The sequence below is a fragment of the Fukomys damarensis genome, unplaced genomic scaffold, assembly GCF_012274545.1.
Source record: "Fukomys damarensis isolate Sample0158 unplaced genomic scaffold, DMR_v1.0_HiC HiC_scaffold_3, whole genome shotgun sequence".
NCBI lineage: Eukaryota > Metazoa > Chordata > Mammalia > Rodentia > Bathyergidae > Fukomys > Fukomys damarensis.
In genome coordinates, this window is record NW_022900915.1 from 25,756,890 (window position 1) to 25,769,892 (window position 13,003).

At 37.3% G+C, this 13,003-nt stretch overlaps 1 long non-coding RNA gene across 2 annotated transcripts; it reads right to left on the reverse strand.

Annotated features, from left to right (window-relative positions):
• Positions 1-10,997: 10,997 nt before the first annotated feature.
• On the reverse strand, positions 10,998-12,676 carry LOC104851384. 2 transcript variants are annotated; one of them, XR_777198.1, is made up of 4 exons: positions 12,631-12,676; positions 12,063-12,197; positions 11,810-11,944; positions 10,998-11,137 (listed from the first exon to the last, which is right to left on the reverse strand). It is a non-coding gene; the product is annotated as an uncharacterized LOC104851384 (long non-coding RNA). The 2 variants fall into 2 exon arrangements; XR_777195.1 differs by having other exon boundaries at positions 11,810-12,197.
• Between the last annotated feature and the right edge of the window lie 327 nt (positions 12,677-13,003).

Sequence of the window (13,003 nt, forward strand, 5' to 3'; positions counted from 1 at the left end):
TTTCTGCACATTTATATTACATGATCATGGGGCTTATTTGAATACATCAGTACATGTATTTAAAGTATATAAATTGATTTCAGTATCATTACCTTCCCTTTGTCTGTTATTCTGTCTGTCTGCTTCCTTCTCTTCAGAAATCTACCTTCTATATCTAGGTTTCCAATATAAGAGAAATCATTCAATATTTAACTTTCGGCATCTGGCTAATTTCACTTAATATGATTCTTTCATCTATGTTCCTGCAAATGGCATATTTTCATTCTTCTGTACAGTTATGTAATATTCCACTGTTTGTATTAACCATGTTTCATTTATCCGTTCATCTGTTGATGGGCATCTGCACTGTTCCCACAATTTAACTATTGTGTTTTGACATGAACATGCATGCATCTTGGTAGTAGATAGTTCACAGTTCTTTCAAGAACACACCCAAGAGTGTTATATCTGGGTCAAATGATATTTTATTTGTAGATGGATTTGCTTGTGTTTCAGTAAGCCTCATGTGGACACAAAAAACACACCCTTTGATAGTAATGCTTCATGTTTTTCATTAATGTCAAACCACTTTTGAAATATGGTGCAATTGATCTTTCCAAGTTGCATTATGAGCATATTTGTGAGACCTTATTTCCTTTTTACACACACTTCAAGTTAATTCCTAAAGAAAAACTAATACATTGACAACATTATCCAAGATAAATAACAAAGGAAGAGGACATATAATAAATTAATAAGAGAAAAGAAAATAATATTAGAGTCCTCACTGAATCACTGAGTAGATATTTCTATCAAGTCATTAAATGAGTGAGTGGAAAAGTTAAATTATTCAAACTTTTTTTTTTCTTCAGTTTCATATCATTTAGGGTCTAGAATCTCAGTAAATTATTGATGAATTTCCCCTTCAAAAATCTACAGGGTACATCACAGCCCTGCTAGCTGCTTCTCTCTGGACATTTACATCTTATATGGTATAACACTGTGGTATAGTATAACCTATCTCTGCAAGGAATTCTAAAAAGCTGCTAAGAGTCTTCTAATGAGAGCAATTCAGACCTGAGAGCCTGGGAAGAAGTGAATGGAAATCACTGTAGAGAAGTCTTCTATGCCTCAGCCCTGTTGGACTGGTGAGAATGGCATTATCAGTCCCGTGGTTAAACACCCAGAGACGAAAGCCTTTAGTCAAGCATCTAGTTTTGGTTCAGCATTAAACGGAAATAAACATAGACTCAGTCTGATTTCTTTCTAGGAGGATTAGAAAGATCTCCTTGAAATGAAAATCTTTTCGGCTATACTGCTTAATAAGAAGGAAAAGAAAATCGTCAAAACATTTTTTCCTCCAGCAGGGCTCTTCATGTACTTTCTGCCCCCTTGCTGGGCCATCATCTCAATTTGACAGAACATCCCTCGGTGTCTGGTGCGGTGTGTTTGCACTGACAGAAAGGGAGAAGGGGACACAGTTTTTTACCGGTGGCATAGGCACTGGATTCATCCTGAGATTTCTATGTGACAATTGAGGTTTATGTTCTCTGATTATTTTTTATCTCCTCAGAGATGCCTGGATTGATAGTGAGAGAAAATTAGCTTCTCCAGGTTGATGGAAACAAATTTTAGACTTACTGAGCTAAAAAATAACTATACTGATTTTATTGAATTTACTACTGGAATCGCTACAATTTCCTCTGATATGATTGAATATTGGAAAACAGTAAAAAAAACCCACTTCTATTGTTCACATAAACTGTTTGATCCAAACTTTCTAATGTTATTTGCTTTGATTTATAGATAAATGGACAGTTTACACAGTTGGCATTGGGCCCACAAGCATTCCTTGAAAAATGAGTTTTTTTCTTTGCCTCATGTTCTGGTGATCTCAAATCCATTTTTAATTATTTATTGTGGGGGCAGTAATGGGATCCCTGAGCTCTAGCTGCCAACTCCATGCCGTTTTCCTTTTTAAAACTTGTTTTGTTTTTTATGTGGGTAGACAGGGTCTCATATGTAGCTGAGTTGAGATTGATCTGGAACTCACTATGTAGCCCAGGCTTGTCTCGAACTCACAGTGATTCTACTGCCTCAGCCTCCTGAGTGCTAGGATTACAGGCGTGGGCCCGCTTAAAACTTTTAAACACAAAAAATATTGGTAAAAACTTTTGATACACCAGCTCACCAAATTGCCACACTGAGCTGTAATTTGTGTTCCTTATGCTTTAGCCTCCCCAGTAACTTGGGTTACACACATGAACCACCCTATGTGACTCCACCCCAAATCTTTGATCTACAACATCTGCAGCAGTCTAGTAAGTGGCCAATGCAGTATAAGGGAAAAGAAATGTACTGTGTTTACCACTGAATCCAGGGTAAGATCCTTGGATTTAACGCACAGGTCCTGGACTACATTTGTAGCTGATGCTTCCAGGGACAGGTTAGTTTTCACAGACTTCACCCTATTATTGGGTTCCGCTGGTTTGTGTGGTCCCCACTGATGCTCCCACTATCCCTTGCTGATGCTGCCCTGCACAGGTAGAAATGGTTCCCCAGTTGTGTCCACCTGACATCTCTTGATGGAAGAAAGCATCCCAGTGTCTGTAACAGGGTGATCTCCATTTTTGCTGTGTGTTCTCACAGAAATCAAGCTCAAATGAGAAAATGCCTTGTGCTTTTGTCTGACTTGGGTTAATTGTATTCTTGCCAAAAAGACTCCTTCTCTAGGCAAGCCCTTGACTGGGAAATATTTCAGGTACAAGTATGTGTTCAAGTGAGACACAGAGAAGACATCCAAAAGAACACAATTTAATAGAAAAAATTTAATTACAGATATGAAGAAGACAACATGCCATGTGAGGAGAAACAGGCGCCGTCTGCTCTCTAGCACACAAATATAGGTGAGTTGTAAGTGAGAAAGAGAGCGATTTGTGGGCTGACACCTATATTTCAGTAGAAGGTGGTACTGTTCCTTAGGGAGCTCTCATTTGAAGCTAACAGGTGGCGTAACACAGACTCTCATAGCTGTCTCACAGCTTGTAGTCACCATGAGATGGTTGTGTAACGTAGATGTTTGAATGCTGTTGTAGTCGGGGTTTACAAGGGAATAGATTTAATATATAACACATAATTTATGGGATTATTTAACAATATTCACCCCAATGACAAATGCAGAGGAGTGAAAAAAGATCTGTCCACTCACTAGAGACCTGAAGAATCCAGCTGAGGGCCTGAATCCCACAATAATGTCCTGCACAAGTCCAGCCAGAGGCCTGGAACTCACAGCAACGTCTCATGAAAGTCTGTATCAAGAATCTGCACTGGGAAGGCCCAAAGGCCAGTGATGGAAGCTAGAAAGTCTGTACCAGCAGGGTGAAAGATCTGTGCCAGAAGACTGAGGGATCTGCATTTGAACCGAGAAGCAATGCTCAAGGTGAAGATTAGAGCTTCCTTGAAAGAAACAGGAGCCATTCCCGGTGACAGCAAGGACCCAAGCTCCTCTTAGAGAACAATTGAGTTCGAATCAGGAAACCAGCCACAGCAAGCTTCTCCAAGAAAATCAATGACTTGCAAGCTTCCCCTCCAGTTTTCTTTTTATTCCATTAGCTACAGTCCTCAGGTGGGTCTTCTGCGTCCAGAACCACACTAACTCAGTTCAGCTGGGTGTTCCAAGTTGACCATGAGTCCATGACAAATGACTATATTGAAAGTCTGTAAGGAGGCAGAGCACTGGAAACTCTCTGTCCACAGTGACTAAGCTGTGATTCTGCCATGACAGAATTAAATGTGAGGCTCCAGACGAATCTCCTTGCTGGCTTAATCAATGCTAACTCAGTGTTTAGTTTAGACACCGAGTCTGTCTCAGAGAGGAATGTACTTCTTTGGAATGCCTTCTGTTCCCAGGTGGAACATTGAACAACACTGGACCCAGGTCACCTCTTTCTCTAATCCTGGGATCCCAAACTAATTTTCTTTCTTGCTACCACATTTCCAAAAATAATTTGTCTTCTCTTTATCTATTCTTAAGATTTTTAAGCAAACTTAGAGTAGAGATTAGGGAGAAATGGGTCTACATCAGTATGAGTGATATACATCTGTAACAGATGTTTCAATATATGTTTAGCTTCACAGTAAGTGTTATGATTTCCTGTAGTAGATACTCCTGAGATGCCTCTCTTGGAATGTAGTTATACAGGTTGCTAAAATTAAACTTCTCAAGATATTGGATATTGCAGTGTTATTGATATTCTTTGTCTGGGAAAAAAAAACAAAACACAAACTAGTAGAGACTAAAAAAAAAAATCAAACTTTAGCCTCATAAGTTAAGTAGAGTTAAGTGTGAAATAGCCTCCCATAAATCTCTCAGGGAACAGTTACTGGTTACTTACTTCCCATAAGCTAAGATATACCTCTTCAGCCTTGGACTCAGAAAATTTCCTGATAGTAATATTCGTTTTTGTTAGTATAGTGGTACCTCAGTTCATGAACTTAGTTTGTTTCACAATTTTGGAAATGGTGGCTGTGTTGTGGTTGTATGGGAAAGCTGGCCACACCCAATGGAGAATTTGCAAACAAAAACAAACTTTTGCCAAACACTTTTGTTTGTGAATCAAATCGTTCAAAACAAAAGGGTTCATGAACTGAGGCACCACTGTACTAATACCACTGCAGTCAGGATACGAGAGTCTATCTACGGTGTTGATCACACTTAGATGATGTTTTAATTTTTTCTTTAAATCCTTCAGAATTATTTCTTAATATTCAACCCGAGTTCTTAATTCCTGCATTAAAGGATAGATTTTTACCCTAGCCATTATTTTCAATGAACTAGAATAGCTAATGAAGTAGTGTGTCAGTTAATGGTGTTAATTTTATTGTGAGCCTCGTTCAAAGATTTGCATACTCAAAATTATTCTGTATAAAAATGAAGAAATGTGTTCTTTGTTCCAATATTTTTATCTTTGAAGCAGCTGAAATTGTTTTACTATTCTGCAAATGAACCGAAGGTTTTTTTTCTCAGAATCAGGTTTTCATCCTGTCATTTTTATCTGTTTCAAGCAGAAGGTGCTGGTATTGTTTCACATAACACAACAGAAAGTTTATGATGAACGTGATAGTCAGAGAGACGCAGAGGAAGCTGACACATATTTTCCAGAAGAAGAAACTATAAAAAGGGTAGCTTCCATGTGGAGTTACTGAAATAAAGATACCAGGTATGATAATAAGAAGATATTTTAAACATGTCAAAAAATTTTAGTACTTTCCCTTGCATCAGAAGCTAGAATATTATAAAAATTGAGTTCAGGAAGTGACAATATTAAAAATAATAAAAAATAACCTTGTAAAATTACTTTATTCTCCTTTGGCTAATTTCATTCGATTCATAATGAAATGACTCAGTGACTACATGCTCCATGTTTTCCTTTATTTTGCTATTTTTAAGCAGCTTCAGCCTGCTGTGTCCCATCACTGTGGCTTATTCTGCTCAAGTGTTCATTTCTCAAGATCTCAGGAATAGGGTGGTGAAGTTATGTTTAACGATCACTATGTATCAGTGACCATGCATAACATTTTCTTTCTTCTCCTTTTTCTGCTTCTTATTCATATTTTAAAGATGACAGACATCAATTTAAGTGATTTTTCATTGACTTCCCACCCAAATTAGAAAATTTCAAAGGAAAATCTTTTGTAGAACATCAATGATTTTTTTGGCAAATATTTAGTTATTCATAATATTTGATGCCAAAAACAACACTAATTAACTAGACGTTCTTCAAAATTATTTTTGCTCATAATAATGGAGAAATACTTTCTCTGAATATTGGTAGTATATATTATTTGCAGTCTCAGATTAGTACATAGTTGTTTGCCGTGAAGATAATTCTTTAATAAATATTTATTCAACTCTTCCTAGGTCAAGGCTATTATGCTGGAGATGTAAAAGGAAATATATTTTAATTATATTTCAACTGATTTCATTATATAATATTAAAGAGGTTTACCAACAAGTGATATTTTTTCAGAGAACACTAATTAAGAAATGTTATTTGTGTACTTAAAATTAAAAAGTAATCATTATTTTGGGGCATATGGATACCATGCAGAAGGTAGTTAAACTTCGAAAGGTGAATGTGCATGGAATCTGAAGAAAGACTGATCCAATGTGATGGGAAATTCCAGTGAATACAAGTAGGGATTAAATCGTATGTTGTATTCCAGTCATAGCAAGGAGCTATTTGCTGCTAAGGCTGGGGAGACATAGGACAAAGTGATATCGGAAAGACTTGAAAGATAAGTCATGGCCATAACACAAAGATCATTGTGTGTCTGATGAACTATGATAACATTGGAAGGGGTGAAATAGTTTAAGCAGAAGAATGTTGCAAGTACATGCTTAACTCTTTACTTTCATACACAGGGGCTATCATTGCAATGCTTTTATATAGGTGATAAATTAGCAAATGTTTTTCTTTACAACATAATTCATGAAACCGTAGGGCTATTACTTTAAGCCTTCCTCTCTCAGATGCTCGCGTATCTTAATAGAAAAACAAAAACGAGAGATTCCAGGCATCCAGGTATTTCACAGAACATCAGTGCTGTTTATCAAATCAGCATTTGTCATCTGAGATCTGGGGCGATGTGTTTTCCTTGTGCATGTCTAAAATGTTATTGTAGGAAAGAGACAAGAAAAAAAAAACTCTAGTAGAATTGTGAAGCTATTAAACCGTACATCAGAGGGAAACAATGATTTTAATTAATAAATGTGCTTTTTCTTGACTTCTGAGCTTATGCCTTAATCGTGAAGTCCTTCTTCTCATCCAAGCCTGAAACAACAGACAGTACTGCATGTCTGTTGTCAAGTCCTTAGCTCTGGCCGCTGGCATAGCAAATGCCATTTGACACTAATGGCACTTGGCTCTCACAAAGGCACCCAGCCTGCCTGACCAGATGCGTATTTCCATTGAATACTTTATATTGCTGGTGTGAAGAGCAATTTTACATTTTTCATCCCTCTGCTGTTAGTATAAGACAACCCTCCTTACTGCTTGGACAATTACGCTGCACCTGAGACTTTGATTAGTTCCCTCAACTGGCCATTCGGTATGAACAGTCCTATACCATCTTATACCTCGGCTCCATGACGGATAGTACTGAGTACCCACACTGAGGAAATAAGGGTGTGAAAGAAGTCTCTTGGACCTGTGGAAAATGCATCTAAACAATATAAATATGCAATGTTTTACTGAGCCCAGACAAAGAGGAACACCCCTTACGACACTCTGAGCCTCCCATTCCCTGTATGCACTCAACTGCTCTGTCTGTCAAGACCTACGTGCTCTCTGGTGTTGGTAGACTGGGCCGTGGTGATACTTTAAAAGGCATTTTCCTGTATTTTAAATCCATATATATTTGATTAACATTTTATCAGTAAATACCTAGAGCATTATAGCACGTTAACTTTGGAGAGATGTTGCAAGGGCCATTGGATGCATTACAGAAATCCCTGTTTTGATATAGTAAGTGAATGGTCAGTTATGGCACATTGATCTCTGGAAAGTTTCTCAAGAAAAATGTGCAAGTTATTTACATTAGTGCTGTTTTAATGATGCTGCCCAAATAAAAGCATTCATTTTGGAGCAATGAGGTGAAATAAACTTTTAAAGGAAAAGCCTCTCTCTTTTTTTTTTTTTTTTTGCCTTGATAAATACGAATAAGTCATGGGTGGTTAGAGATGGAGTGAGTGGAGTAATCAACTTGGGCTGCCTTTTGACTTGTGTGGGTAGATACTGAGGTAGAGACTTAGGAAATGTTTAGGTGCATGAACCAGCAACCATTGGGATTTTGTTCCATCCTAAATATCTGTATGGCACTGGACGAGTGACTTATACCTCTGTACCTCCGGTTTTATTTTTCCTTTAAGTAGAGATCATTAACAACAATATGGTATCATTGCAGTAGCTTCAGGATTATCAAATACAATATAAGATTCCAAATCACATTTCAATTTCGGATAAAACAGCAGATTTATTAGAATGATTATGTTCCAGGGTGTTGTACGAGAGCTGCATGGTTTTAAAAAATAGTATGTCTGAAATCCAATGTTACTCTCTGTCTCCTATTTACTTGCTAAATTTGGCATTCTATAAAGATTAGACAACACAAAACCTGACCAATTTCTTAAGAAAAAATGCTAGAAATACAGCAACAGTTGTTTTAGTTGATGTTTTTATCATTTTCTAGTTACCTATCTATTAATTTCAGGAATAAGTTTTTTATCTATATTCATGACTTCCATAAGGCCACACTGCTGTTTTATTATGGTTTTATAAATTATTCTAAACTTAGAATAAAGTATCAGACAATTTTTTTTTTTTTTTGGTACCGGGGATCGAACTTGGGTCCTGCTTTCAAGGCGGGTGGCGGAACCGCTGAGCTAAATCCCCGGCCCAAGACAATTTTCTATATACTCAGTGCTCTTTCTCGTCCAGTAATCTGTATGAGTCCAGAAAAAAATCATGTGCATTTCGATGTCAAAGAGAATTGAACAGAACATTGAATGAGCGCAAGCTGTACCAATGCACTCTAAAAAAGTGTTTTAAAGCCTAATGACTATTGCTTTATCTGCTTTTCAACAGGTTATTGCCTGGCATTATTCTTCCCATTGTCATTATTTCTTATTTATTAGTATGAGCAAACAAAACTTGATTACATGTAATGGCCCAGAGGCGATTATATCCCATTTCCTCATTTTAGAAGATTATCCTCAATTCCAATGCTTCGCTTCTTCCAGCATTATTACATCTAGTAGGCTAATTATATGGAAGTGGCACTCTGCTGTAATAATAGGATCTCCTTTTCGTCATTAAAAGGACAAACTAGGAGCCAGTGTCAGGAAGTAAAACCTTTTGAATATGGATTCCATACATCAAAATCTGACAAAGATATTGATTATTAGAAAGAGAAAAAATGGAGCATAAGGAATGCTCGGCGATGGGGAAGGAAAGGTGTATTCCACATTGTATTCTCCCCCGTCATCTCAAAGGTTGTGAAAAATGGCTTTGGCCCACTTCAAAGGAGCAGTGTTGAGATTTGCCCAAGACACTTCTGTATTTGTTTGTTATGGCAGAAACTAAAGTAATAAGGAATCCTACGTTTGAAGGAAGACAGGGGAGTCTTTGCCTTTGTAGTAATGTGGCAAACTAGCTCCGTTACGCTGCAAATGTCGAGGAGGGAATGTAAGTGAAACGCTCTCTTGTTTTAGGCCTCAGTGTCTAACCCTGCACCCTGCACCCCAGCCCCTGAGCTCTGGATTAGGATTTAATCCAGTGGCTGAAATACATTGAATAGTCCACACTCATCAATTCCCTTACTGTCCCTTTATGCTTACATTATGGACAGGAAATTCATGAAAACCATCATTCTTTAAGTTCAAATTTATAAAATTTAGACCACCCATTGGACATGTATCATACTCTAGACTGTTCACTGAGTATTTATAGATTTTTGTACCACCTTTTTAAAGAAGTACTGAAATTTCATATAGAATTAACATATAAAATTGCTGCCTTCTTTACAGGTATAGGAATTTTAAAGAGCTACTGACTTTGCTATGACTCATAAATATGGGTGATTGTCTAAACAAGATTGACGCTCTGAATTAATTTAATTTCATCAAACCTCAGTTTTGGTCATACATTTCATACAATGAATGCAGAATTTTAAAAAAATAATTTAAATTATCTGAAGTGCTCTGATACTTTTTCATGGTTCATGACTCAGCTCCCTCCAAACCAGGCTGTGGTATTTTAGGATTTTTATAAAGTTTCTCATTCATGATTCCTGTTTCATAAATCCTTCTCTAAAGTAGGCCATAGAAACCAAAATTTCTTTTTCTCAAGGAGGGTTATAAAAGCTGCAATCTTTCTGAGCCCTTTTGTTACAGAGCCTGCTATAAAAAACTTTTCTGAATAGCACTTGTTTGGTAGTATATTATAAGACCTTCTAAATTCTAGAGGTAGACCTACTCCACAGCCTAGTGGGAGGACAGCTGCTACATAGAGATCCAAGCAGAATATGAGTAGATAGGACTTCTGGCATGTCCACATACTCTAATAACACTACATAATCTCCCGTTTGTCCAATCACCTTCTTATGGTTTTTGTTGTTGGCATTTTGTTTTGGTGAGTTTTTTTGTTTTGCTTTGTTTTTTGTTTGTTTGTTTGTTTTTGGTCCTGGGACTCAAACTCAGAGCCTCACACTTGCCAGGCAGGCACTGTGCTTCTGAGCTCGGTCTGCAGCCCACACTCACCTTTCTGCACACTCAGCAATGCTTCATTCCTGTCCGCACTTCATCTGTTCATTACAGGGACACAATCCTGCCTCTATAATGAAACCCACAAGGACAGAATTCAGAGGCCTTTTGAGGCAGCCCATCTCAGAGATGCCCAGACTGGTGCACCCAAAGAGGACATAGAATCTCCCTGTCACTTTTTACATGGCTTGACTTATACATCTCTTTATGTTTGTTCTTCTCAATATCCGTTATAGCAGATCAGTAAAAACGAGTGGATTCTTTAAATTTATGATTAGCTCTAGAAAAATAATTGAATCTGCAGAAGACATTCTGAGAATTCTCATTTAGAGCTGGGCAGTCAGAAGCCCAGGTGAAATAAGCTGGTCTTTCTACTGGTACCTACAATGTCTGAGGTTAATTACTGGGGAGATTTTCCCTCGAACTGTTGGGTCTGAAATTATCCCCAGGTGCATACTGTGAGCAGTGCATTGGGTGGGAGGACATTTGGCTGGTGTCCCCTACTGCAGAATAACTTCCTTGATTGTGGGAAAATATCTCTGCTGTCTTGAAGTCACAAAAGTATTCCGTTGATCACGGTGGAGGGACAATAAAAGAAAACAGCCAATCCATTCTTCCCAAAAGAAGACAAAGCCATCAAATAAATTTAAATGTAGACAGATACATACATGAGATTATTTCTGCAGAAAAAGTGGGCTTGATTTTTGTTTGAATTGAAGAATGTTATCCTTTGGCTGGTTTTATTGATAATGTTTTCTCTGTGATATTGACTTTTTTGTTTTCCTTAAATAAAATATTATGAGTCAGGCACAATCTCCATACCACTCAGTTCTAAAACTATAGGAAATGAAAATAAGAAAAGATTATAATCAAGCAAGCAGCAACTAATATATATTAATAATTTGAATATACATTTTCATGTATGCAGAAGGCTGAATTTCTTATTTTTAAAACTATTTATTTTCAGAAATGTGACATTGTTTCATCAATGACTGATAAAAGTGATCATATTCTAGTTCTCAAAATGTTTTATTGAGGGAAGCTTTCTAGAGACAGCAATTAGATGCCTAAGTATCCAAAAGGGCTTCCCCATTTCCTATAATGCTAATAAAAAGCATGTTATTTACCTCCTACAGCTGATTCTATCATCACTGCTGCTGCTACCTCATCCCCTCAAATCGAAGAGTGTGAAATCTGCCTCTCTCTTCACAGGAAAATTGAACCACTGAAAGATGCATTAGTGGAAGAAAGGGAAAACTAGCAAATCTTCCAAGGGAGTTGTTTTTATTTCTTCAAAACCAGGATTAAATTCAATGAAGGAATGTTAAGACAAAGATGTTATAAAAATGGACAGAAATCAATAATCCTTAACAACGAAGGAAACAAACATTAAATGTTCCCCCCATACGCAAACTCACAAAGAATAAAGCATTACTGTTTGACTAAGGATGGGCAAATCTTACCATTTTCGTGAGGTTTCTACATTCTACAGAGAATAGATCACATTACCTTTAGGTGGCATCTCACGTCTGATTGAGCTGGTGACTGTTGTACCAGAGGACTTCATTAGGGCTTCTCTCTTCTGTTAAGTCCACATCTGCCTTTCTGGTTTATTTTTCCTTGCACTGTTAATTAATTGTAGCTCTAAGGGAATTGTAGGAAATGATGCAGGCTTTTGCATGGAATGCCTTTGTCCTTTATTTGTTTGTCACTATTATGTTTGGCATATGTCAATGGGGAGAAAAGCTAAGAACCTATTTACCTGTGAATAACTTCATTCTCACTAAAGTACTGAAGTTATCTCACTCCTTTTTTTTCCTTAACTCTTTTTCGTCTCTTCCATTTTATCATTTAAATCATTGATTTTGTGGGGGAGGATCTTGAACAGTAATTGTACCTGAATAAAACAGAATCAGGAAAAACTTAATATCTAAAATAGTCTTTACATACTTGATTCTATTTATTGTTTCTTCCAGAAACTAAACAACATTAATAATATTCCATTCTATTTAGTGATTGAAAGAGAAAATGAGATACCAGTGCATAAATTAAAAAGGAAGTACATATTATTTGTATCTTATTATACATTTTCTTTAACTTTTCTTCTGACTAGATTGTTAGAATGTAATAAATTTTACATGTAAGATAACTTGTGGGATCTGGGTAGATTGGTTTTGTGAAGTTATTGTAGGTCAGTGGGCCCCTGGGTGGTGAAGAAAGCACCGTTCCCCTCTGCAATAAGCCCCCACTCAACACACTTTCGTAGCTCTTGGAAAGTGTCAGGGACAAGTGGCCACCCACCTTTCCCGTGGGCAGCAGCCCTCACTCACCCCCACCTGCGTATCCCTTCACCCTCTGCCTTTCCATGGTGCTTCTGCATCCCGTTGCCATAGAAATGGAAAATCTTTGAATGTCTAGAATGCTGTCTCCATAGAGTCACAAAACAGTAAATGGACTCCATGGCTTTGTCCTTTGTTTCACGCAGCAAATCTTTAGAAAACCAAGCGTATGAAGAGAGAGACAGAGAGAGAGAGAAAGAGAGAGAGAGAGAGAGAGAGGGAGAGAGAGAGAGAGAGAGAGAGAGAGAGAGAGAGAGAGAGAGGGAGAGAGAGGGAGAGAGAGGGAGAGAGAGCTATTTTACACAAAAATCTATACGATATTTTTGTCTATTTTATTGTCTATGCTATTAATTCTAACTACTTC